The 27,656-nt window shown below is 46.1% G+C and overlaps 1 protein-coding gene across 2 annotated transcripts in view; it reads right to left on the minus strand.

Annotated features, from left to right (window-relative positions):
* Positions 1-27,656, minus strand: part of zfh2 (Zn finger homeodomain 2) — a 932,335-nt gene that overhangs the window by 845,624 nt on the left and 59,055 nt on the right. The window contains exon 1 of one of the 2 annotated variants that reach the window (XM_071666761.1): positions 24,173-24,303. The exons of the other annotated variant lie outside the window; for it this stretch is intronic. The gene's annotated coding sequence lies outside the window, so the exon portion shown is untranslated. Of the gene's footprint in view, positions 1-24,172; positions 24,304-27,656 lie in introns of those variants that run through there. 2 annotated transcript variants of the gene reach the window in all.

The following is a 27,656-nucleotide window of genomic DNA, read 5'->3' on the forward strand; positions in this document are numbered from 1 at the left end:
TCTAGGTGACACCGGTGACTGAATGTTACAGACCGTTCAAGTAACACGGTAGACTTGATGTTGCAAACCGATCTAGGTAACATTGAAGACCAGACGTTCCAGACCGATCTAAGTAACACAGAAGACTAGAAGTTTTCAGACACTCTACGTAGTATCGTAGAACAGATGTTCCCGGCATCACTAGGTAACAGTGAAGACCAGGTTCTCTAGACTGCTCTAAGTAACATCGTAGGCTGTGTATTCCAAACCTCAAGGCAACACTCCAAACCAGATGTTCCAGACCGCTAAAAGTTACATCGTACCCCCAAATGCTCCAGACCAATCTAAGCTACAATTCAGACAAGATGTTTCAGATCTCTGTAAGTAAGATCAGAGACCAGATGTACCGGGCCGCTCTAAGCAACACCCAGGATCAAGTGTTCCAGACTGCACAAGTAACGCCCTTGGACCACTAACTGGGATGTCATAAGAAGATCTCTCGGGGCTGAACACAGAAGAATGCGACTCATTAAGGATTTAATGAGGAGTTCTGACTGCCCATCATCACATCTGATAATAAATCATTCAGCAAAGTTAATTGAGCTCAAACAGTAAAATTTCAAATCCTGCTTTCAGACAGCAGATGGCGCGTTGAGAAGGAATCCAAGAGTCCATGTGCCAATCGAGAAGGAAGGGGGGAGGGGGGGAGGGGTTACAACCTTTGGTTTCAACGTGGCTTAAGCCCCTAGATGGAGAGTCAGAATCTTTGGTTCTATCTTAACCCAAGGCAAGGAGATGGCGGATTAGAATCTTAGGGTCCACATGGGGCCGACATAGAGTACGGACGGCACTGGCGTCTGAGAACGGACCAACAGACGCCTGGTATGAAGGAGAGAGAGAGAGAGAGAGAGAGAGAGAGAGAGAGAGAGAGAGAGAGAGAGAGAGAGAGAGAGAGAGAGAGAGAGAGAGTCAGCGAGCACCCCAAGCGGTAACAAGATGCGATCAGTTTACATATCTGGAAATATATATATCTTATCTTATGTTGAAGGTTCCAGTCATGGACAAAAGTCCACATCATAGCCGGGTATCCATTGCAGTACAGACTGAATCATGAAACGGAAAAAAGTAATTCTTGCGTTAATTACGCCATAATTAATTATAACATCTAAACCCCAACAGCAGACCCGCACATAATCTAACTACAAACAAGACAGATTACAAAACAGATAGCGGCACAGTGTAACTACTACATCTATTTTTCCTCTTCACTAATGAATGAAATACCTCTCACTCAACATTCGTAATATTGAAGAAAAAAATATTGCTTACCAACTATTTGAGATAAAAAAAGAGAGAAAAAAAAAACCGTGGGTAAGATGTGATATGTACAGAATGCCATGAAGGAATTGGAACAATTTTATCATATAACGTGTAAGGTAAGTATGGTAGTGGTGTGTGGAGACATGGCGCGGGGACACCCGTCCTCCGCACCATAACGTGTGTCACCTCACTTATCCGTACTCTGCTCCTGGACGTACCGACACTTGCTCATCTTGCACTACCGCAAAGTACCGTCGCTTGTCCAGTCGATGCCTGACGCAAGGAACACTGCTCGGTAGTACTTACGCAAATACCGTCGCAAATACTCTGCCTACCGCAACTATCCCTGCTTGTCCATACGTTGCCTAACGCAAGTACCGTTGCTAGTCTACACCTTGCTTGTCGCAAGTAACGTCGCTTATCTGTACCTTGTCTATCACAAGTAACGTTACTAGCCCTCACCTTGCCTACCGCAAGAACCGTCAACCGACCGTACCCTGCCGACCGCAAACATCGTTTCCTAAACAACAATATTTCTCGTCCATCACCGGCCTCCTGTATCCCGTCACCTTCCGTCCTTGGCCCGTCACCTGCCTCCTGTACCCCGTCACCTTATGTCTATGGCTCGTCATCCGTCTTTCGCACCCCGTCACCTTCCCGCCAAGACCCGTCACCTGCCACCAGTGACCCGAACTCTGTCACCTGTATCTGATCCCGTCACCTGCCTCCTGCGTTCCGTCACCCGACGCCCTTGGCTCTCCGTCACCTGCTGCTAACACACCCACGCCCGTCACCCGCCGCCTGCACCCCATCACCTAGGTACTGCTTACATCACATCACCCACCCATCAACTCCCGTGTCCCCTTCGCCAACCCGTAACGTGCACAAGCTCTACACCCCATCAGCCGTAAACGTAACGTTACACCAACCTCCCGTAACGGGTCAGTCATCTATCCCAACCCACAACCGTACCCTGCACGTAGACATGGCGTCAAGCGAACACCTACCCACCGTCAGACACTGCCTGTGTGAAGACATACACATATTTGTACACACGAAAACCATACGTCATCATTCGTTCATCACGCAGGCAAGTAAACCAATAAGAGAGGCTCGTCAACACGACGCACAGACCTTGAAGTTTATTCCCATGGTGGCAAGATATGTGATAATCTAATATACTTTATTTGTCTCCGAACTAACAAAAGAAAAAAATCTATATACAATACACGTAATTTGGTTATTAAAGAGAAACTTATGGATCAGTACATTTTAAGACGAATCCAGTGTGGGAAAAGGAACAAGACAGAGAACCCCTGCTTCTCTTTATGGGTTCCTTCCTTCCTTATCTCCCCTTATCTCCCCTTCTCTCTCTCTCTCTCTCTCTCTCTCTCTCTCTCTCTCTCTCTCTCTCTCCAACTTCTCTCAGCGCGCCCGGCGGGGGCCTAATTAAGTTTTTGACTAAATGCGTCGGGGCCACATAATGAAGGTTTTCTGGGGAGGTTAATAGCATGTGGAGAAGCATAATAATTAGAGCCAAGCACAGTCATTACGGCTGGGGAGGCCCGGTGACTGAGGGGAACTAGGGGGAAATGTCAAGAACAGCTCTGGGTAGGCCGGGGCTCGCCCGACGCCCTACAGCGCCGCCCTTGCTATCGCCGCCGAACTAATCATATGAGCGAGTGTTTCACAATCCCGCATGCATGAGTCAGGAGTAACTAACTGGCTTACGCTAATCTATACTCAAAGGTATCATAATACTGCATATGTATTAGTTTGACTTGAATACACTCTATTTACGCCATGGGTGTAAAATATCTTAACTCATAAATAATCTTGCGTGAATTAATTTACACTCAAATGTCATCTGATTTACAAATGACAAAGTCGCACTCAAATGCCATCTGATTCACACACGTCTGTGAACTATTCGAATGTGCAACTTTATACCAACTCATCTGAGCACTATACGAAGTACATCATCGCCTGGAGTTAATCCAAATCATAAACTTCAGAACTAAAGATCAACCTGACTTCATTCTTATAACTTACACAAGCCATCGCGAATCTTAGCGAGAGAAGAATTCGTCTGGACACAAGAAAATCACGTAAGACCTTTCTGTACCACTTCTTAAAGCCAGTTAGCGAACCCTACACTTCGCATAGTACAGATCTATCTACAACGCTATACGAACAGAAACACATACGCAGGCGTGCGTACAGATATTTCGTTAGGGAAGATCCGTAGCTGTGCGGTTCTAAACCCTTATTATTCCAGCTCTGTTTCCGTAAGAACACATTCATTCTGAGCTTCTTTTAAGTTCCCAATTATTCTAAGTTCCTAAGTACTTAAGTTTCTAAGTACTCGGAAGCTTACTGGAAAAACTTGGGGTCTATTTCAAGGATTTTCATATAAGATCTACCGTAATAGACTCTCGATACATGAATTCAGAGACCGGCGAAAATGTGCATATAGCGTGTGATATACTTTCATCTCAGTTACGACAACTGACGGGTCCTCCGTCGTCGCCACCATCACAACGCCAACATAACATTCAACGCCACCAATACTCTGGTAACGCGGTTTTCAACGCTATCACTGCACTGGCGACAATACTTCATCGCCTTCAACGCGATCGCTGCTCTGGTAACACCGCGTTCAACGCCACTCCTGCACCAGTAACATCGGCTTCAACGCTATCACTGCCCTAATGAACCCGCGTTCAACGCCACTCCTGCACCAGTAACATCGGCTTCAACGCTATCACTGCCCTAATGAACCCGCGTTCAACGCCACTCCTGCACCAGTAACATCGGCTTCAACGCTATCACTGCCCGAATGAAGCCGTGTTCAACGCCACCGCTGCCCTAATTACAATGTACTCAGACCTGTTAGCACATCGTTATCTGATTAAATATATGAAAGAATATGAAATATATACCAGAAAACTACATACACGAAGAAAACTATAATAATGAAAGAAGGAGAGAAAGGACACTTAACGTACAAAAAGCTTGGAGTGTATATTCACGATCCTTTTCATCGCTAAGATCTTGAATCAGTTTCTTAAGAGGGTTCAATCTGGGTAAGTATACGTAGGGCAAGCGTTGCTGTGGTCGTGCGGGTGAGGGCAGTACGGTACAGAGGAGGTGAATTAAAGATATAGAGGAAAAGATGACGACGAGGACGACGCCAAACCATGATCGCACAGCGCAATCACCGCCAATGATAGGGTACGCAAGCAACTACAGTTCCGAATCCCTCCGTTCTTATCTCGTCTTACGAGACTTAATGGAAGAAAAAAAGAAGAAAATAGAAAAAGGAAAATAAAGGAAGGTATAAAGTGAGGCAAGAGAGAGAGAGAGAGAGAGAGAGAGAGAGAGAGAGAGAGAGAGAGAGAGAGAGAGAGAGAGAGAGTTTCGCAACTTTTAAGAAAATTGCATAAAAGGTTTCTTTAAGTCCCCGCCCTGCCTGCCTCCCTCCCTCCGAGAATATGAGAAGAGGAAAAACTAATTAAAGCGGGTGCATTTCGTGAATAGGCCTATGGCTGCGATCAATATGGTAAAAAAAGGAGAGGCAAAACGTTGGTTCCCCCTTCCTCCCCTCCCTTCCCACTGTCTGTTGTGAGGACCAATTTTTGGCTCCCCTCATCTCTCTCTGGCTGGGCCAAGTGAGGGAGAGACTTTAGTTACTGCCTGATTTCTGGCCTCCTCCTCCTCCCTTTTGTTGACTCTTCAAGAGAAAATACACACACACACACACACACACACACACATATATATATATATATATATATATATATATATATATATATATATACATAATATATACCTGGGGTTACTTTGTGGAACATGACTTTCCTGAGCTAGGCGAAACGCTGACGAGAAATGGGGAATGAAAAAAATAAGGGGAAAAGAACAGAAAAACGAACGAAAAAAGAGAAAAAAAATAATATAGATGTGGGAGGCGGTGATGGGGGGGGGAGGGGGAGAGACAGGGGGGGGGGGGCTTTCCAGGCGTCACCTTTGTCTCTTGTTTATCAACCATTTCACTATGTTTCGTCTGGCCGACATTACCATCCCTACCACACGCGGGTTAGAACATGGGATGTTGTGTGAGTGTGTGTGCGTACGTGTAACCCCTGCAACCAACCAGCTGGCTGCCTGGCTACTGGGCGGAATGCGTATCAACAGTTGTTTTGGCGTAGGTACGGCGACCTCTGCGTCATCCTTTGCCGGAGCCCCGCCTGCATCAATCATGGGGAGGATTTTATAGGCCTAGTGTGTACACTTGAGAGGGGTGGGGTAGGGAGAAAGGGGGGGAGGGAATATGCCTATTTGATTGGATTTACCTACTGTAATTAATTATGGAAATTGGGTTTGATATCAAAGAGGGCTCGTTTCGAACTTAGCATACCCTTCAGCGAGAGATCTAAAGATCATTTTCTGTCTTAATGCTATTGCAGGTGTTAAGGATATCTTTTCCCCAAGCCTCTGATTACACCAGCAACACAGCAGAACACCTCATGTGTCGATAACAAACATCACAATATCGGAAAATGAGTCGACCAGTCAGGTGCATAACCTCAGGAACGAGTAATTTCGTCATAAACTTCATATACATTTGATAAGTAAAATGGGTAATTAATGCCCCCCTCCACGTGCCGCCTCCAGCCCTCGGGCTAACAATATAATCAACAAAGAATACCCATAATGGTAAAACTGGGAAGAAAAAAAAAAATACTAAAAATGAATAAGGTCTTATCTCTTCATCTTGGAGTCCGTCCCCTCCTGGTCCAACCAACTCGATCCCTCCCTGCCTTTCTTCCACCTTTCGCCCCCTCCCTCCCTCTCACCCTCCTTCCCATGGGCCTCACACCCTCCATGCCCATGGCCTTCATTCACCCCTCCCCTTCCCTCCTGGCTCCCGTGTGCTACACATGACACAAGGGCCAGACCTCTGCTCGATGCCACAAGGATCATCGTTTTCCTTGCCAAGAGTTGTCAGTGCTGTTGTTGGCGATGCACAACTCCCTGTCTGTCTCTCCGCGCAGACAGACGTACACCTATATCCCTAGCTCGCCCCGTGGCACAGGAAAGTTAATCTTCGATCAAAGTTAGAAATCGCTTGAAAAAAAAATAAATAAAAAGATTAGGTCAAGGGTTAGGTCAAAGGCTCAATGGTCACAACGTCATGTTCGAGGATCACAACGACATTTTCATGGGTCACAACGCAGTGCTAGAGGGTCACATCTTCATGTTCAAGGAGTCAGACATCATGTATGATATGCATGAATCCCTCCAAGATCATTCAGCTCCTAATCCTCCACAGCCCACAACGCCACACCCTCCGCACGTTCTCATAATTCAACCCTTACTACTAAACCTAAAACAGCCCCTCTATTGGACAATGTCACTCACAACCCTCGCCCTCCCTTTAAAGAGGACCTGATCAACGGTGTTTCCTTATACGATCCTTCAGCAGTACTCCCTAGCCCCTCGCAACAGTCCTCACGGCCCCTGAAGTAGTGGCGACCAATTCGTGAAGTTGTCGCGGGTCAACCGCGAACCCTCTGTGAGAGAGGTGCGAGGTCGTCGTGCACTCATCGTGAGAGAGGCGTCGAGTCGTTGCCGGGGAATCATGAGGTAGTCGTGCAGTAGCTCATCCACACGGAGAGAGAGAGGGCGGCGGAGGGGGAGGCAGCAGCGGCGGTAGCGGTGGTGGCAGAGTGGATGGGTGGGTTGGAGAGTGGGCGGGTGGCGGCGGGGGTCTCGAGCCCACAGTCTCTGAGAGTCATCTAATGACCACTCCCGCCACTCAAACCAGTCGCCATATCCGGCCTTTCATTATTCACAATTGCAACATGGGACTCTCTAATTCCACAGGTATACTGTCTGTTTTATGTCCTATAATCCCACCCTCCACCTTAGGCGTAATCGCCAATTTAACGATACATAACGTCATTGTATTTCTCTAAATTGACTGCCTAAGTACATCCTCCCGTGGGGCTCATTATAAGAATAGAGGGGACAGGACATGAAGCGGGGCGCTGGGTTGTTTACTGTCTTGTTCTCACCTTCTCTGATCTGTATTGTCCCAGACAGAAGGCCCACCACCCAGCTCCTCCCGTCGCTTCGGGACTCATTGTCTCTAAGATTACTGCAGTTGATCACTTGCAAATCGCAATGGAAATTCATCCGCCGCTTCCTCCATAGCACTATGCAATTTGACGGTTCACCCTCCTAAACTGTTCCTCCTCATAATGTAGCTTCTTAAACTGTACATCTTTTTTTCCTGATTGCCTTCCTAAACTGTCTTTCCTTGCAACGCAACTTTCAAAGTTGGCTTTTCTTGCAGCGGACCTTCCTAAAACTGTCTTTCCTTGTTGCAGAACTTCCAAAACTGTCTTCCCTTCTTGCTAAACTTCCTAAACTGTCTTTCCTTGATGAGCAAGTTGCTAAGCTGTCTTCCCTTGCTATGGAATTTCCTTGATTGGCTTTTCTTTCAGAGTGCAACTCTGTAACCTCTTCTTCCTGAGTGTAAGCTCTTGCAGTACAGCTATCTAAACTAGCATTCCTTATGGCAGTTTACAATTTTCCTTTGCAGACTACCTTGTTGAATAGTTGCCAATAACTCCTTAAATCATATCCTTTAAATAACTTTCCCTAAAGAGGATTTCCTAATCTGTCCTTCCCCAGCATGTATATGACCTCTCTGTCCATCTTAACAATATATGTATATAACTTCCAAATGATATACAATTATATAATCTGCGTGTTAAAAACAATGGTTTTACACGGTTCAAAATGTTTCCCTATCATTACCGGTGCGAATCAATTCAAAGGCTTGTCCGGTTCTCCATGATGAGGAAAGCACCCCAACCTAGAACGACTACACACACACACACACACACACACACGATCCGCTATATTCCTGGTCTTCCTGTGCCTCATAATGCGAAAGGTGAAGCGGGAGCGTCCGTGGGGAAGCGGACCGGCGACAGAGGTACTGTGACGTTTTGTCCGTCCGGCCCCAGCCCAGCCAGACACTATGTCTTCCACATCGAATTCCTTCTCTCTCTCTCTCTCTCTCTCTCTCTCTCTCTCTCTCTCTCTCTCTCTCTCTCTCTCTCTATGTTAGTCCCTGCCTCACGGCAAACTCCGTTCGTGGGTTACACTTTCTGCGTGACAGCCCTGCTTCATGGTAGAATCTCGTAAGTACCTATAGGTAGGTCCTCTCTCTCTCTCTCTCTCTCTCTCTCTCTCTCTCTCTCTCTCTCTCTCTCTCTCTCTCTCTCTCTCTCGTAATAAACCTTTATCCCTCCTCCTCCTCCGCCTCTCCTGTCCCCTACCAACATGTGTGTGTACCTAACACCAACCACTTCCTTGCCTCGTCATGTATTCCCTTAACCTTCCCCCCCACCTCCACCCACCGTCTGTCTCCAGACCTCTCGAACCCCGGTCCCTCGTTCCTTCTGGACCGGTCATTACTCTGGGCTGGTCCTGGTGCCTCGCAGGGGTCATCACACACCACTGGATCAGCGCCATAACCTTTCGGATGGATTCTTCGCCTCCGGCATATATTTCGGGGGTCAATACGATTGTCAAAGGAGGTCAAGGGTGACTACACTGTCTGGTTTGATAGGATGAGGCAGTCTGAAGTCTGTGGTTGTTGAACCTTATGAGAATCAAAGGTCTGGCCACCATAACCAACAGCCGTACCGTCGCGCTCGAGGATCGTACCGTTGCGCTCAAGGATCGTACCGTCGCGCTCAAGGATCGTACCGGTCGTGCTCAAGGATCGTACCGTCGTGCTCAAGGGGTCGTAAAATAGTTTTCATGAATCGTTCCGACGTGTTAAAGGGTCACCACGTTGTGCTCAAGGATCGTACCGTCGTGCTCAATGACAGTACCGTCGTGCTCAAGGATCGTACCGTCGTGCTTAAGGATCGACCGTTGAGCTACGGGATCGTACCGTCGTGCTCGAGGGAGTTGAAACACCCAACCCAGTGACATTAACTAAATTACGAACTATGAAGAATACGGTACTGCAGAATCTTAAGATTACACAACCTCAACTTATATTGTGAATGCTGCCCACCTTTGGTATATCCCCTAAGATTACTTGATTGTAATCATGACGAGTACCTGATATTTCAGTCTGTCGCTTGTCGAAGCAGTTAAAAGAGGACTCTGAGGGAAGGTAAATTAGTAAAATCTTTACGTTAGGTGTACTAATCAATGAGGCAAATCATAAGCCTAATCAAATGACAGAAAATAATCTACATCACAAAAGAGTCTGCAAGCGTGTCCAACATCAGCAAAAGGAGTACGACAATCGCTAAAGCAAGACTGGCAGCGCACGTCCCCTCCTAGCGAAGAGCAACTGCACTGCCAGACATGCTTATACACATAATGAAAAGTATTTCTAATTCTCACTAAATGTTCCCACATATGTATGTGTATTCTAGTCAAAACCTTACAAATACATCTCAGGTGTTTTGTTCATGTAAGTAAATATACATAAACACCAGCGGCCGGGGGTGAACCACGGAAAGGTCTCTGGAGCCTGGTTGTGGATAAGGGGCTGTGGATTCAGTACATCACCCGTGACGAGAAGAGAACGGATGTGACCGGGTGCGGCCTTTCTTCATCCGCTCCTGGCGCTACCTCGCTAGCGAGGGTAACAGCGATCTTGTATGGTAGAGAGAGAGAAGCGAAAAAATATACACCTAAACACAAGCACGCAAGTGTTCCAGTACATACAAGACATACATACGGAAACATGCACAACACACACACACACACACACACACACACACACACACACACACACACACACACAGTCTGAACTACAGGCCGGTTTGCCCTAACATTACCGGAAAAGATAATCAGAAAGAAAATGGGTGTCTACACGCAAAGGAGAAAATACCTGAGAGAGACATCATGCCACTGGGGACCGATCACATGGCAACGGATGTCTTAGATTTCTATGAGAGAGTGAGCTTGGTTTAATGCAAAAGAGGAAGCCTGGTGAACTGCCTGTATCTGACCTCCTGTAAGCATTTGACACTGTACCACACAGAAGCTTGATATAAATCTGGGTCTTCGATGGACAGGAATTATCTTAGTGATACGATACAAACACCGCACGTCAAGGGATCCTTCTCGAAATGGGCTGAGGCCGCCAGTAGCTTGCTACTCAGGTCTGTTTTGGAAACATTGTTCTTTTTGACCTTTAGGAATGATCTGACAGATGGATGCCACTCCTATCTAAATACGTTCGCGGATGATGCCAAAATCATGGAAAGGAAGGAAAAAGCGAGGATGTCTGCACCATCTGACAAGGGAACCTAAACAAACTCCAAACTGGTCTGAAATTCAACCTGAGTAAATGCACAGTAACTACGATGGTATACAATGAAAGATGGCCTAGACATGAATATCATCGAGCAGGGCATGAGCTGCAGGAATCTGTGTGAGAAAGGGACTTGGGAGTGGACATGTCTCCTAACCCGTAGGCAGAGTCCCACCCTAAGAGGAGGCAAATCATCTGCTGATTAATTTCAGAATATCATTCAAATACATGGATAAATGAATGTTCTGCGAGCCGTCCATATCTTACATTAGGCCAAAACTAGATTATGCTTCTCATTTTTGGTCAAAGCAACTAAAGAAGCACCAAGAACAGGTCATTAAGAGGAGGGTAACGAAAATGGTACCACAATGAAAAGTGATTTCCAGAAAAAAAAACAACTTGAGATCTCAAATTCGCCCACCAGGGGTAAGAGAGGAGTAAGCGGTGACCTGATCACAGCCCTTAGATTCTTAAACCAGTTTAACGAAGTCAACAGGAAACAGTTTTTCGAAAGATGCATGGACAGACAGATCAGGGGCCATAACATGAAATTAAGCAAGAAAAAGTGTTGAAAAAACAATGTAAAGTAGTACCTTTATAGTAAAACTGGTGCATAAATGGAATAAGTGACTGAAAAAACTGTGTATGTGGACATCATTCATGTTTAAAAAGTTGTATAGTGGCAGAGAAAATTCAAGAGATGGAGCCCCTCTTTCCCTCTACAGTACAATTAGGGAAAAAGGTAATTCAAAAATATAAAATCCACACTTAAACACGAACATCTGTATACACACTGTATAAGTAGGAAAAAAAAAGGAGGAAAAATAGGAGAAAATGAAGAAACTCTAACAAGCGGAAGGTTTAAAAGGAAGTTATCTTAGAGAAAGAAAAAAAAAACACGTTCAGGAAGCATAAAACGAAGGAAAAGAGATGAATAGAAGAGAAAAAACGAGGACTGCGTGCAGGAGGGTCTCAGCACAGTTTGAAATAACAGTAGCGGCCTCTGCTACCTCGTTGTCCAAACAATCACACCGTCAATACAATTGTTCAGTGACCCAACGCAACGCAAATTTACGACCTTGAATCATTCCCAGTCATTCTGAAGTCTTTATATATTACCCTGTCAGGTAAAAGCGTCGTGGTCTTCATCGCTGTAAGTTGGCAAGCTCGAGAGGTCAGAACTTAAAGTGTTGTGATATACGAAACTGAACCACCCCGAAAAAAAAAAAAAGGGTGGTACAATCGGTCAATTATGGAATTTACGAAAATGTCTGGGGTTCGCATCCCGTATTCACAATGCACTCGGTTCGAAGTTTCACGTTTTTCACGTGAATCCAGACGGCGCAATTTTTGCTGCGTCCCTCCTAGAAAGACAGTACCATCTTGCCTGGAATTACCATGTGTCATCCTCTGAGACGCCACTGGTACACGAATCCTTCCTCCCAGTGTCGAATATTTTCATCGTCACTTAAGGCAAAGGCATCCCCCCCAACACACACTCACACACACACACACACACACACACACACACACAGCTAACTACATCCCCCTCCCAGATCAGTATAAAAATGGAACCTTACTCCCCTTCCGCAAGAAGATATCCCTCACTTGCTTCTCTCGACGTATGCAATCTTGCAGGGCCGTCCCAGCCCCACCCCCGCCACCATCAGCTGATGACAGAAATTAGAGCTACACCGCCATGGGTTTGATATTTCGAGCTTGTGCGAAAATACCCAGACTTCCTGCGAGGATTCTTCGTATCACAGTAATACAGATAATTACAGTGTGTTATGCGAACATAATCATGCCGGTCTCGGGAGGCCAGGCTGTGCTCCGCGTAAAGAAAGGGTTCCGCCGTGTGTTCTTCATCCTCCATCTCTGGTGGTTTGCGTAACATTATCTACATGCAATAGTGGGTGTGGTGCTTCCTCCTCAGGCGCCCCCTCCTGCCTGATGCTATAATGTTGTCACAACAGCTGGCAATAACTGTGTGAGAATTCGGATAATCACCACGACATGAAAACACATTTTTACTAGCTTAAAAATTTGAAATTCGTGTGATCTTTTTTTTTTTTTCTTTGCAGCCAACGGCATACGTTTTTTTTTCCTTTAATAATGGATACCTCTTCTGCGTCGCCTATTTTCAACTGATCATATCAGGGCTGGTATTTACAAAATTGATGCCTTCAGTCCTGTGCCATATTGTCTTCTATTCCAGACCATTTTCTTTCATCTTTTACGCAATGTCTCTTTTCGTACTGGGAACACCTCAAGGACGGAGTGGAAATACGTACGTACAGCTAACTACAATAACTTACACGGTAACGCCGATAATTCACAATGACCACTGGATCCTAGACATTGGAGTGAGGTGAGCACGATGGTTCGATCCTTGAACACTAAGATACAGGCCTTGAGTACGATGGTTCGATCCTTGAACACGAACGAACGATCCTGGAACACGACGGTTCGATCCTTGGACACGAGCGGTACCACAAGGACATCGGTACCCACACCTGGGGATTAACGGCCTAGCCAAGTCATCATCCATACCCAGGGGCCTTAACATCGCACTCATGAGGTACCTCCCCTCCGTCTCATGTGAAGCTATCACGTCGTACTCATGAGGTACCTCCCCTCCGACTCAGGCGAAGCTGTCACGTCGTACTCATGAGGTACCTCCCCTCCGACTCAGGCGAAGCTATCACGTCGTACTCATGAGGTACCTCCCCTCCGACTCACGCGAAGGTACCACGTCGTACTCATGAGGTACCTCCCCTCCGACTCATGTGAAGCTACCATGTCGTATTCATGAGGCACCTCCCCTCCGACTCATGCTTCGAAGCTACAACTCAGGTGCTATGCTCACGTTCAAAACATCGCCGGATAAAAACAGTCTGACTAAAACACTTAAGTGCACACCTCGTGTGTCCCGCGCCCTTCATAATCTCAACAGCCAGAATCAGAAATCCCACAGGAAGTACGTGGATAAGACCTTCGACGTGGTGTATCATGCACGAAGCATATAGGGATGGTACGAGGCTTGAGCACGGCGTTACAAGGCTTGAGTATGACTGTACGACGCGTGAGCACGACGGTGCGACGCTTCAGTGCGACGGTACAACGCGTGAGCACGACGGTGCGACGCTTGAACGCGACGGTACGACGCATGAACACGACGGTGCGACGCTTGAGCGCGACGGTATGACGCTTGACTACGCCAGTACGACGCTTGAGCATGACGGTACTGAACGACCCTTGAGTATGTTCTAACCTATGAGTCGACTCAGGAGGGTCAGGTCTAAGGTTAGGCCGTTATACCTAAAGGTCGTCGTACCCGCCGTGCTCAAGGATCGTACCGTCAGGCTTGAGGGTATTACCAACTGCCGGAGTCAGCTAAAACATCTTATTACTACAGTCAACTGATAAATGATTTGACGACCGTCCGTACAACGAACATAGCACTTCATACCGTCACTGGCAAGAACAAATAAGTCAATCAAATCTCTTTGAAAACTGATGGAAATGAGCGTAGCATTTCAGTGACAACCAAAATAATTTACTCTCTCTCTCTCTCTCTCTTTTGCAGAGGATGACATGAGCCTCGTCATCTGCCTAACAAGACTTCGCACACCATACAGCACAGCGTCCAGTAAGACTCATACAGGCAACCTATCTCTTTAATGATGTGTTCTTTCTCAGTTGAAGTAATCCCTTTCTATGTATGCAATTATTACAATTGACGTTTTTCATGAATATAGGCTCCTCCTCCCCCCCCCCCTTCCATGCCGTCCCGTCGTTAAGGAAACTAATAATTAATACGCACCGCACGTCACCGATTATATGTAAGATAAATTCTGAGGAAGAAGCTAGGAGTGACAGGCTAGTAAAGGCGAGGGCTCCACCCACCCACCACTATAGATGGAAACAGGTTAAAAAAGGAGAGAGTTCCTTCCCACCCATGACTATAGATGAAGACAGGCTAGTAAAGCATGAGGGGCTCCTCTTCCTCCACCACTACAGAAGGAGACAGAATAGTAAAACAGAGTTCCTCCCCACCCACCACTATAGATGAGGACAGGATAGTAAGGGAGAGGGCTCCACCCTATCCACCACTATAGATGGAAATAGCTAGTAAACAGTGAGTTCCTCCCCACTTCCCCGCTGTAGATCGAGACAGGATAGTAAAGCAAAGGGCTCCACCCTACCCATCACTATAAATGGCAGCAGGATAATAAAGCATGATGCTTCTCCCCCATCCATCAATACAGAAGGAGGCAGACTGGTAAAACAGAAGGCTCCTCCTAAAACACCCCTATAAATAGTAGAACAAATGGCTCCTCCCTACCCACTATCTTGGGGAAAACCTGTCTCTCCCTCACTCTCTCCAGTGAGGAGAAGTTATAACGTGCGGGCCGATCGGGTGGTCGGTCCTCCATGCTTGTTTCCTGATGCCTAGATTATGGGTGTCTCTGAGTGTATGTGCGCGTGTGCGTGCGTGCGTGTCCTGGGGATGTACCTGGAGTGTGAAGTGACTCCACGCGCTTATGACCAAGGGCTGAGGTGTGCGCTTGAGTCGAGATGCTTCTCTTCTGGTGCCTGTGCTTGCTAACAGGGGAAACGAAAGCAAGGGAAAGCAGGAACAGTGAAACGTAAGCATGAAAAGGGCGAAGGAGATGAAATCTGAAAATACGTAAAGGGATAAAGGCCACCAATAAACGTGGAGGAGAGGATATCACGAAGGAAGCGAAACGAGGGGAAAGAAAGTTAGAGAAGTAATGGAAACGACGATGAATAATGTAGAAGGAAGGCCACAAAAACAATAAAGAAGGGACGAAAAGCGAGAAGAATGCACAAATGGAAAGGAATCTAAGAAGAAAACGTTGAGATAGGATGGGCACGCTGATGAAACGTGAAGAAGAGGCAGAAACCATGAAGAAAACGTAGAGGATCGGCAGAAAGCCTGGAAGATGACACAGAGGAAGGACAGACTACACCCTGAGTAACAGAGAAACCATAGGGTAAAGGAGAAGGTGTAGAAACCAAAAATCATGTGTATAAAAAGACAAAGAACCCCAAAGACACTCAATGTGCGTTCTATGCTCGCCTTCACGTGCTATGAACCTTTCCCAAACACTGCCACAGAAACGTTGTTATTTATGTCAACACGGTGATATAAAGCCTTTTAAAAGACAAAGAAATATGTAATAAGGAGAGTTACAGAAAGGAAATCCAAAGAATTAGATTAAGATAATAAAAAAACTAGTAATATGAGCGTAGAAACCCTTTCTTAAAAAATAAGTTCTACGACCACAAGAAGGGAAGTTGGCTGGCTATTGGGACTTTAAGCCTACCATTTATCAGGATCATCACGACCGTCAAGTTACAGCAAACCCTCTCGGAAGATCTCCAACACCTTCATATTCAAGATAAGTCTATGATCATTATCTGTATGGCCCTGAACAAGAAGGGGTTAAAAATTGATACTTTGAAAAGAGGGAAAGCCGCGTATTGCTTTAACATGGTGACGACAAATGCCACAGAATACCAGTCAAATACAGACTGGAAGTAACTCTATCAACATAAATACAAAGATAAAGAATTAAGGCACAGAAAACGATGTCATCGAATCGCATAGAAAAGAAAGCATGGAAATGGAGGAGCGCCGAAGGAGATGGATCCTAAAACGAAAAAGAGTAAAATATAATCCTATATTTAAAGCAAAGTAATCTTATATTTAAAGCAAAGTAACTCGTGAATTAGAAAAAACTTCTTTAAATCGTTAAGAAAACTCGAAAGGAAAAAAACGAAAAACAGACATGGGACTGGGTTAGGGCAAAAGAGCAGATCCCTCGGCATTCACGGGGCAGAGAGAGAGAGAGAGAGAGAGAGAGAGAGAGAGAGAGAGAGAGAGAGAGAGAGAGACCCAACGCCCCGAGAATGTGGCTTTAATTGTTGGTGAAGTCCCGCGGTCTACCGCAAGAAAACACTCGAGGAGGGCAAGAATACTGCGGGCGGGGCATTGTCGGGGGAAGAACCTGCCACGGGAAACAATCGGGGGATAACGAGTAGTAGTGAGCGGCCAGACGCACAATGAAACAATGGCACTGGAAACTGTAGGTAAAGTGGGTGGGCGGGGGAGAGGTGGGACACTGAGGGAGAGAGAGAGTGTGTGTGGGAGAGACGGCAGAAACGTTACGTCTAAGACTGACGAGGAATAGAAGGAGGTCAAATACGTATATTTCCAAGAGAATGGTTCAGGATCTACATATATATATATATATATATATATATATATATATATATATATATATATATATATATATATATATATATATATATATATATATTTTAACGGCTGCGGCTTTATTTTTTGTTTTATTATTCTTACATGTTTTCTGAAGAATGAAGAAGATTGCATTACCAACAGGATTGCTTGTCTGTTATCACCGACCGCTGAAAACGTTTCGGTTATTTGAAGGTTTCCTAAAACAAAACCCAACTCGGAGTCTCCACCACAGCCTCTCAAATCTCTGCCGTCTCTCCCAACCTGCGATACTGCTCCCCCGTTTCCTTCTTTATGTCCACATGATTGTTAAGTCTGGTTACAATTTACCGTCGTTACCCTAAACAAAGAAAATACTTGAGAATAATAATTCACCAACATTTTTACATCTTCTTATCTCCTTAGTTCACCAGAGAAGTCTTGTTTCCGTCCTGTAAACGCTTCAGCGTCGAGTCTACTGGAGTAAAGAGATGCATTACTCTTGGTCTAGTGTGCAATCACTCGTCACAGGCAAATTCGCAAGCTATCCTTCGACAACCGTACACCAGACGCTAATACTACTGCATGGGAATGTTAAGTACCATACGGATACATGTGTCATGTACGTGTGTGTAAACGTGCGTACATACATACACACAGTGCATACATATTTATCTATCTATCTATAATTGCTCCAGGACCAATTTCTCCTGAGTCATGGTGTTACCCGGGACTTCCTGAAGTCTCTTGCCGTTCAGGGATGCCCTATTTCCAGAAGCAGGGAAATGTAGATTCCTTTAGAGCGAGAAGTTTTTGCCGAAACTATACTCCCAGTGATACAGCCCTACTAAAGGTTACCTTTCACTCGAGCGAGCGCAATCCGGTAACACCGATACATTCATACATATATATATATATATATATTTTTTTTTTTTTTTTTGCCGATGTCTCCCGCGTTTGCGAGGTAGCGCAAGGAAACAGACGAAAGAAATGGCCCAAACCACCCCCATACACATGTATATACATACGTCCACACACGCAAATATACATACCTACACAGCTTTCCATGGTTTACCCCAGACGCTTCACATGCCCTGATTCAATCCACTGACAGCACGTCAACCCCGGTATACCACATCGATCCAATTCACTCTATTCCTTGCCCTCCTTTCACCCTCCTGCATGTTCAGGCCCCGATCACACAAAATCTTTTTCACTCCATCTTTCCACCTCCAATTTGGTCTCCCACTTCTCCTCGTTTCCTCCACCTCCGACACATATATCCTCTTAGTCAATCTTTCCTCACTCATTCTCTCCATGTGCCCAAACCATTTCAAAACACCCTCTTCTGCTCTCTCACCCACGCTCTTTTTATTTCCACACATCTCTCTTACCCTTACGTTACTTACTCGATCAAACCACCTCACACCACACATTGTCCTCAAACATCTCATTTCCAGCACATCCATCCTCTTGCTCACAACTCTATCCATAGCCCACGCCTCGCAACCATACAACATTGTTGGAACCACTATTCCTTCAAACATACCCATTTTTACTTTCCGAGATAATGTTCTCGACTTCCACACATTCTTCAAGGCTCCCAGGATTTTCGCCCCCCTCCCCCACCCTATGATCCACTTCCGCTTCCATGGTTCCATCCGCTGCCAGATCCACTCCCAGATATCTAAAACACTTTACTTCCTCCAGTTTTTCTCCATTCAAACTTACCTCCCAATTGACTTGACCCTCAACCCTACTGTACCTAATAACCTTGCTCTTATTCACATTTACTCTTAACTTTCTTCTTTCACACACTTTACCAAACTCAGTCACCAGCTTCTGCAGTTTCTCACATGAATCAGCCACCAGCGCTGTATCATCAGCGAACAACAACTGACTCACTTCCCAAGCTCTCTCATCCCCAACAGATTTCATACTTGCCCCTCTTTCCAAAACTCTTTCATTCACCTCCCTAACAACGCCATCCATAAACAAATTAAACAACCATGGATACATCACACACCCCTGCCGCAAACCTACATTCACTGAGAACCAATCACTTTCCTCTCTTCCTACACGTACACATGCCTTACATCCTCGATAAAAACTTTTCACTGCTTCTATATATATATATATATATATATATATATATATATATATATATATATATATATATATATATATACATTTTTTTTTAACAATTCGCCATTTCCCGCGTTAGCGAGGTAGCGTTAAGAACAGAGGACTGGGCCTTTGTGGAATATCCTCACCTGGCCCCCCTCTGTTCCTTCTTTTGGAAAATTAAAAAAAAAAAAAAAAAACGAGAGGGGAGGATTTCCAGCCTCCTGCTCCCTCCCCTTTTAGTCGCCTTCTACGACACGCAGGGAACACGTGGGAAGTATTCTTAATCCCCTATATATATATATATATATATATATATATATATATATATATATATATATATATATATATATATATATGCAGGTGTGACCGTGATGTTGGCAGCAGCACACCTCTGCCAGCAGTGAATTGGACTCGACATGGATGTAGACTCCACAAGCAAAGAACCAGGACCTTGGTGGTCCGCGCTTCTGCCGCTACCCCGAAGGGTCTTGGCGAGTCTGATCTGCTGCCACCACCCCGCAGAGGTCTCGGTGGTCCGTGCTTCTGCCACCAAGTCCAAAGGGCCCGGTGGTCCGCGCTCTGCTACCACGACCCCTAGAGGTCTCGGTGGTCCGCGCTGCTGCCACCACCCCCAGAGGTCTTGGTGGTCTGCGCTGTGCCACGACCCCCAGAGGTCTCGGTGGTCCGCGCTGCTGCCACCACCCCTAAAGGTCTTGGTGGTCTGCGCTGTGCCACGACCCCCAGAGGTCTCGGTGGTCTGCGCTGTGCCACCACCCTTAGAGGTCGCGGTGGTCCGCGCTACTACCACCACTCCCAGAGGTCTTGGTGGTCCGAGCTCTCACTCATCCTCAATTCTGAGCTTTTCTTCTTCAGAAGAGCAGCTCAGGTGGCTCCTTGATTTCTTTTGCTCCTATCTAATGAGAAGCTCAAGGAACATCTAATTGTGTCTTGGAGTACGTTCATGAACTTCCTTACCCCGTCATGAGGTCCCTCACACCTCCAGGAGTTCTCCCAAAGCCTCCCGTCTTATGAGTTCCCTCACTTCCTCAGAGAAGAACATCTCAAACCCTTGGAGTTACCTTCCCATAACTCGGGAGTTCCCTTGCATCCCTAAAGTTGATTTTACCTGTTCTAGAGTTCCCTCACAAACCTTAAGAGTTTTCATATATTCCAGGAGAACCCTTAGACTCCAGGAGTTCCCGGCGGCTCCCGGGAAGGGACCCAGCAGCCACAGCACCTCAGGTAATGCCCCATTCAGACACTTCATTAGTCCTGAGACAGGTAATCAAGCACTACAATCACCTAATTTCCAGTGCTTTTCGAAGGCCAGATAGTTGTATGCAAGGTCTGAGCTTGTTAAATCTCTTGAGGGTGATTTCTCTATTTTCAGTCACACTAACCATACGTGGATTTATTTGACGATAAAAAGATTTCTTTACTTTCAGTCACACTAACCATAGGTGGATTTATTTGATGATAAAAAGATTACCATACAAAGACTCGTTTCGTTAAGACAGTAAGGTATACTGAAACAGCGACGACTTTCCATTCTGGACTTCAAAAATGCAACTCTACGTTTAGCCAGTCCCCGCTCCCCTCTGCATAAAGCATATAACTTACACATCCTCATCTCTGTCTATGAGGATCAGAAATTTAGGATATAATTATTGTCCTCCAGCAGATAACCTCGTCACAGACCATCAGGTCTGTTATCTAGTCTTACCATAGACATCCCTATGTATCGTTCTCCAGCAATTAACCACGTCAGAGACCATCAGGTCTTCAGTTATCTGGTCTTATAATGTATTCCCGCGTCCTGTCCTCCTGCAGATAGCCTCCCTATTCGGTCACCCGTTACCTGGCTACCCCCTGCACTCAGGAGCGAGACTCTACTCAGCGCCGTCTCGGTGGGGACTCCCAGGTAATCATAGGCCCCATCCTCATCTACAGTCCAGCCTGTCTTAGTCAGTGTCAACCACAACGGCTAAATGTGTCTCCTGCCCACCTCCTGCCCACCCCCAGACACGCCCCTGACCCACCCTTGTCCCACTATATTCCGCCCACAGCACCGCAGGGACGGCCCACCGTGGGTTAAACAGGCCGCAGAGAGTTGGAGGTGGGGTGTGGGGGTAAGGACAGAGGAAATGCTTGTTTAATTTGCCCCATATCTCCCGGAGCTGTTCATGAGCGATGCCGCTGCTGCTGGTGGGGGTCTTGTTGTTGTGGCTGGTGGTAGTGGTTGTTGTTGTTATTGTTGTTGTCGTAAGCCGTGTTACGAGGGGCGGGTTCCAGTTGCAGTCTGGATTTGCGAATGCGAGGTTCTTGCGGAGAGAGAGAGAGAGAGAGAGAGAGAGAGAGAGAGAGAGAGAGAGAGAGAGAGATGGTGTTATGGTTGTGGGTGAGTGGATAGGGTGTGTGTGTTTGGTTTTCAAACGCTTCCCAATACTATCCTCGCAGTCCGTCCTTTTTGTTACGACACGTTTGGTTCACTTTCTTTAACCTCTTCGGTATGACGGCACGACCCTTCAGCACGACGGCGCAACCCTTGAGCACGACGACACGACCCTTGAGCACGACGGCGCAACCCTTGAGCACGACGACACGACCCTTGAGCACGACGGCGCAACCCTTGAGCACGACGACACGACCCTTAAGCACGACGACACGACCCTTGAGCACGAGGACACGAGCCTTGAGCACGACGACACGACCCTTGAGCACGACGGTACGGCCCTAAGTATGATGACATGGCCTTTGACCGGCATCAAAGTGTCAGGTACAAGACCATGCCATCAAATCCGAGGATCGTTCGATCTTGCTCAAAGGTCGTGCCGACGTGTTCAAAGGTCGTACCGACGCTCAAGGGTCGCACCGTCGCACTCAGGGACAGATTAGTCGTGCTCGAGGTTCGTCCTGTCGTGCTCAATGATCGTACCATCGTACTCCAGGGGTCGTCATCCGTTAAATACACAATTACGCCCACTTGCATACACACACATACATAAACACACAAACACCCATCCATACCCACTTCCCTTCGAGCCATAAGAGAATTCACACACACACACACACACACACACACACACACACACACACACACACACACAAAACATCCAGACCGTAAAAACCTTGAGAAACGAGGAGTTCTTCAGCCAAACACTAGGCAGTGGGGATGCGGACGGGCCTTGTAAAGACAAGGGGCCCGTGCCAGGCTAAAAAGGCCTGGTGAATCTTGAACATCATTTGGCCGAGAGGAACACACACACAACCAAACGCAAACAATCGTCGACGCCACATCGCGAAAAAGCGAATATCATTTTTTTTTTTTTTTTGGGGGGGGGGAGGGGGAGAGAGGATAGACCGGGTCACCTCGGCCTGGTTATGTTATCTCGTGCTGTATTTTACACCAAACATACGGCACCTTATCTACAGCACGTCAGCCGGGTCGGGCGCGTTGCTGGCCCGAGCAAGAGGAGGGCGGGGCAAGGGTCCGAACCTGCCTAATTAAGATATAGGTTCTGTTTAGGGCTGAGGCCGACTAATTTTCGTGATAGAGATTATCGCAAAAGTGGGAGGACCTGTTTCCTTGTGGGTGTGTGTGTGGTTGTACCCGTGGTTGTGGGAAGGTGGGTGGTTGGGGGAGGTGTGGAAACGCGGAGGTGATGGGTGGCGGAGTGCGTGACTGTGGTGGGAAGGGGGAGGGGGTAGTGGTAATTAGTGGCTGTGGTGGTGAGAAGGGGTGGTGGTGAAGTGTTGACGTTAGGTGGAAGGGAAGGGGTAATGCTAATGGTGGTGGGAGGGTAGTTCTGGTGGGAAGGGGTAGTACTGTGGTGGTGGTGGTGGTGGTGGAGCGTCAGTAGTCATCATGGGTGGTGGTTGTGGTGGTGGAGCGTCAGTAGTCATCATGGGTGGTAGTGGCAGTCGTCAGGGTGCGGATCGTGATCCGGAGGTCGTGGAGGACGTCAGAGAACAGTACGGTGTCTCCAGAGCAGCATCACTTCATCTGTAGACTGTGTTACAGCTCGCTGCACCTAACCAGCGTCTCCTACAATCTCGACCGAATAGCCCAATTCTTAATCAAACCGGAACGTCGATTTTAAATATGGCTGCGCGTCATCTATGCATATCGGCGCGGAGGATGTCGTAAATTGTGCTAATTATCATTCATGCTGAGCACTTCTTAAAAATACCACCTTGGCTCTGAGGCGCGGCCGCCCAGCACCCGCACCATCATAAACAGGTGACAAAAGTCAGTGTAAAGTTGCCTTCTAACTCAGCTTGCCCTTAACAAGAGCTTATGTCAGACGTTAATAGAGGGGAGACGAGCCTTTGAGACGGTCGCAAGAGGTACCACATGTACCACGCCTCACACATACCACCACCTCCACCTCTTCCTCTCCCGTCACACCTCCCTTCATTACAACACCCGCCATTGGGTAACAACGCTCGCTGCAACCGACTCATCACCGTCTATCCAAAGATACTCGTGTGTGAGCGTAAAACCAAGTCTGAGATAGGGACGTGCTTACGGCCTCGACACCACGCCGCCGAGGGGGCACAGAGGGGCAGACGGAAGGTGTGCACAACGAGGGGAGAGGTGGCGGCTCGACGTGCCAAGTTTTTAATACGGACGTCACCACCTGTTACGCTAATTAATCTTAGCTAAGCATCTTAACAAGGCAGCCAAGTCATTGTGGCCTCACGCCCGCACACTAGCCCACCCTTCCAAGTACAACTAATTAGGTGGTGTATAATTAACGCGGACGATAAAAAGGCTTACATAAGGAGACACCATTTCGGGGTCGTTACGGGAGACCACAAACGAGACTGTATATGGCTAAGGTTCGCGGATCTACGTACCTACAGGTGATCACGCTCGAGAAGAATCAATGTAATACATAATGAACTTCAAGTAACACTGAATTTCTAAATCTAAGGCAATAGTACATTCCTCCCCATAGGCAAAGACTTATACATAGTACAAGGTATACACAGGTATAAAATAAAAACTGTACACAGTATACATAAGCATTAAGTTAACGGAAGTGAAAACGTGTGTCTGATGACGGAGATCGAAGACATTTTTTTTTTTGTAACGTACAATTTTCGTTCAAATAACGAACCTGATGACAAAAATGTTCTGTCGTTACGAAGCGAGGAAGGTCCGGCCACAGCTGCGCGGCGCCCTCAAGCACCGCCGCCCTCCGCCAACACGACACAATCAACGACGGACTCGCGTCGGCCTGCGAGAGGCGCTTCCCCGAGCTCCACCTCCTCTACTGCCTTGCCTGCCCACGGCCAAGGTGGTAACCTCGTACTTGCCATTCAGCATTAACGACATACCTCACCAGCCACTCGTCTCCAACGTTATGTCGTAAGTTTCTGTGCCTTTAATCAGCACGGTTGAATCCACGGGTGTGACGTATGATGAAGAAGTGTATTTTAAGAATGCAACAAATGAATGCGACGTGATCGTATATATATATCTATATATACAGTGGAGGTTCAAACCAAATTGATAATCGTCAGCTGTTTAACTCCAGATGTACGATGGTTCCGACCGACCCTTAAGCACAACGATGTTGCTCTTTGAAATGAGGACGTGTCCCCTGATCTGGTGACCTGTGACCTGTCCCCTGACCTGTGACCTAAGGGTCACACCCTCGTCCTTAAAGGGCTAAACCCCATTTAATACAATTTCTTACTGCATAGAAAATGATAAAGAATCGACCGATTTAGCAGAAGTACGTTATATAAGACAGTAATTCAAGCCTCACCCATCGATTGTGGTAACCGTCACTGAAAATATGTAATACGTTTCAAACAAGAGAAATTCGTGCCAAAGTGAATAACATTAATATAATCGGTAATGACCGAATGGATGTAAACACCCTGGGCCACAACTACATGGAAAGAACACCATGTGACAATTACATATCAACAGTTTCAGATGACTGCGATCAGGTTCGAATCTTGGTTGCGGAACTCGGTCCACAGTCAACCTAGCGGTTCGTTATCCGCTAGGGGTTGGTCGACAAAATAGGTACTTTCCTTTGGCAAGGATATATATATATATATATATATATATATATATATATATATATATATATATATATATATATATATATATATATATTCCCTGGGGATAAGAGAGACAGAATACTTCCCACGTATTCCCTGCGTGTCGTAGAAGGCGACTAAAAGGGGAGGGAGCGGGGGGCTGGAAATCCTCCCCTCTCGTTTTTTTTTTTAATTTTCCAAAAGAAGGAACAGAGAATTGGGCCAGGTGAGGGTATTCCCTCAAAGGCCCAGTCGTCTGTTCTTAACGCTACCTCGCTAATGCGGGAAATGGCAAATAGTTTGAAAGAAAGAAAAGATATATATATATATATATATATATATATATATATATATATATATATATATATATATATATATATATATATCGTTAAAGAGATTAAACATCATCATCTAACCCTACCTTAGCATGAAAATCTCTAAACGACATGAAAACAAAATCAGCCAACTTCTAAACAATAAGACAACACATATCAGCTGATGGTATGTAAACAACATCAGCCGATAACACCTGGATAACGCCAGCTGATAAAACCCTCTTAATCATAACTACTGATGTTATTCATTTTACCCTTTTCCATGGCGTTTCAAACGGCCTGTTACCGACAAGTCATCGAGTGTATATATATATATATATATATATATATATATATATATATATATATATATATATATATAAAGTAAGATATCACATCCGATATCACTTCTCAGTAAATATGAAAATCCGAGAGAAAGCACCGTAAGCACTCCCAAACAGGCCAGTGGATCTATAATCTCTTCGCGTTTGTCATCACTCACTTGATGAGGAGGAGGAGGAGGAGGAGGATAGAAAACCAGAAATAACCAGATTAAGATAATGACAGGCAGGCGCTCCCGAGACTACGAGACCACTCAGAGGCCTTCCTGGTATGGTTTCACCAACACCGGTGTTTAAATTTATCTATAAGAGCCTCGTGTGTGTGTTAACCCTGCGGTCTGGCTCCCACTCTTCACACTGGTAGAGCCTCTGATAGGAAGACTCCTCAAAGACGAATCGAAAATCACAGACGAAAAAAGTTGAATGTGGCAGAGTCAATTTGCTGTGCGTGTTGGGGGACGTACTGGTACCGGGAGTATGGAGGTTAAGGCATGCAAATTGGGCCAACCTACAGTTGTTAAGGGAGTTCTGAAGGATGAAGCAGTCGAGGAGGAGCTGTTCTCAAAGCTGACACCTACGGCAGAATCGTCGCCGTACTTCGCTTGAGCAGGTGCCTCCATCACGGTGACATTTTACGAGAGAGAGGAAACAGGTGTTTATGTCGTGTGGGACGCCACAGATGAGAAGCAGGAACGTGCAAATATTGCGTCTCGGAAGCAATGAGCCTTACGACGCTCACTGAGGAAATCTGTGAGGGCCATGGAACGAGACTTCGCAGTAGCAGCAGCGCAAGATTGATTATATTATGGATGACTAGGTCGAAAGTTTTGAGGAAGTCAAACGAAGGTGAGAATCACACAGGTCTTGCCTTCCACTAGGCTACGAGTGATAGAGCCGAAGAAGCTAAAGAGGCAGAGGGGTGGTAGGGGAGGTCTCTATATCACAAAACTACTGAGGGTCGACGAAACTTCGTGTCTGCGTAATCTTAATTACGTACGCAACATTCACGGAGTGAGGTGGGGATCGGGGTGCTGTGCTACTACGGTCTCGCTGGCTTTGGTACTAGGGGGTAGACTCGAAGGATTCCAATCATCGGTGTATTTTGAATGATGGAGGGAGGCACTGATGCTAGACAAAAAGGAGTTTGTACTAACTCAGGAGAACTTCTTCTAGAGTTTCATCGGTCGGACAGAGTGAGGTGGTCTTCACCGTACTGGTGTCTTTAGAATCAGGGGTTGTTAGAGATGAAAGGAAGAAAGGTGGCGTCAAGGTGTGTAAGGAAGGAAGGTGGCGTCAAGGTGTGTAAGTCTCCGGCAGGTGTTGGCGAAGTGATTATTAACAATTTCAGCAGCTTTTTCATTGGAGAGAAGGTTAACGCATGAAGGGGATGGAATCCGGTTGTTCAAACTGCTCTTTTTTTTTTTTTAGTTTCCCATATAACTGGCAGATGTCGGACTGTCAGGTGTTGCAGTTCTAACACACGGTTAAGTCATTTCATCTTCAAACATTATATAAGATTTTGAAGATGAAACATATGAGTAAATGATCGATCTAAAATTTTACCAGCTGGAACTGCTCAGAACCCTTAATTTTGCCTTCTAGAATACCAGAGCTCTGTCTTCCCTGGATCATTCATAACGAGAATTACAAACGGAAACTAATTACGTTTGGTCTTTCTCATTCAGGAAAAAAAAAGTCTGTCAAGAACCATTAGAACTCAAAATGGGATCTAAATTTACATTACAAGGGACATCATGGCTGCGAACTTATATATATATATATATATATATATATATATATATATATATATATATATATATATACATACATACATACACAGAGGCAATATTGATTGCCCTCGCTGGTCCCGACCACTGTTCTCGTCAATACTA

Source organism: Panulirus ornatus, chromosome 11 (genome assembly GCF_036320965.1).
Source record: "Panulirus ornatus isolate Po-2019 chromosome 11, ASM3632096v1, whole genome shotgun sequence".
Taxonomy (NCBI): domain Eukaryota; kingdom Metazoa; phylum Arthropoda; class Malacostraca; order Decapoda; family Palinuridae; genus Panulirus; species Panulirus ornatus.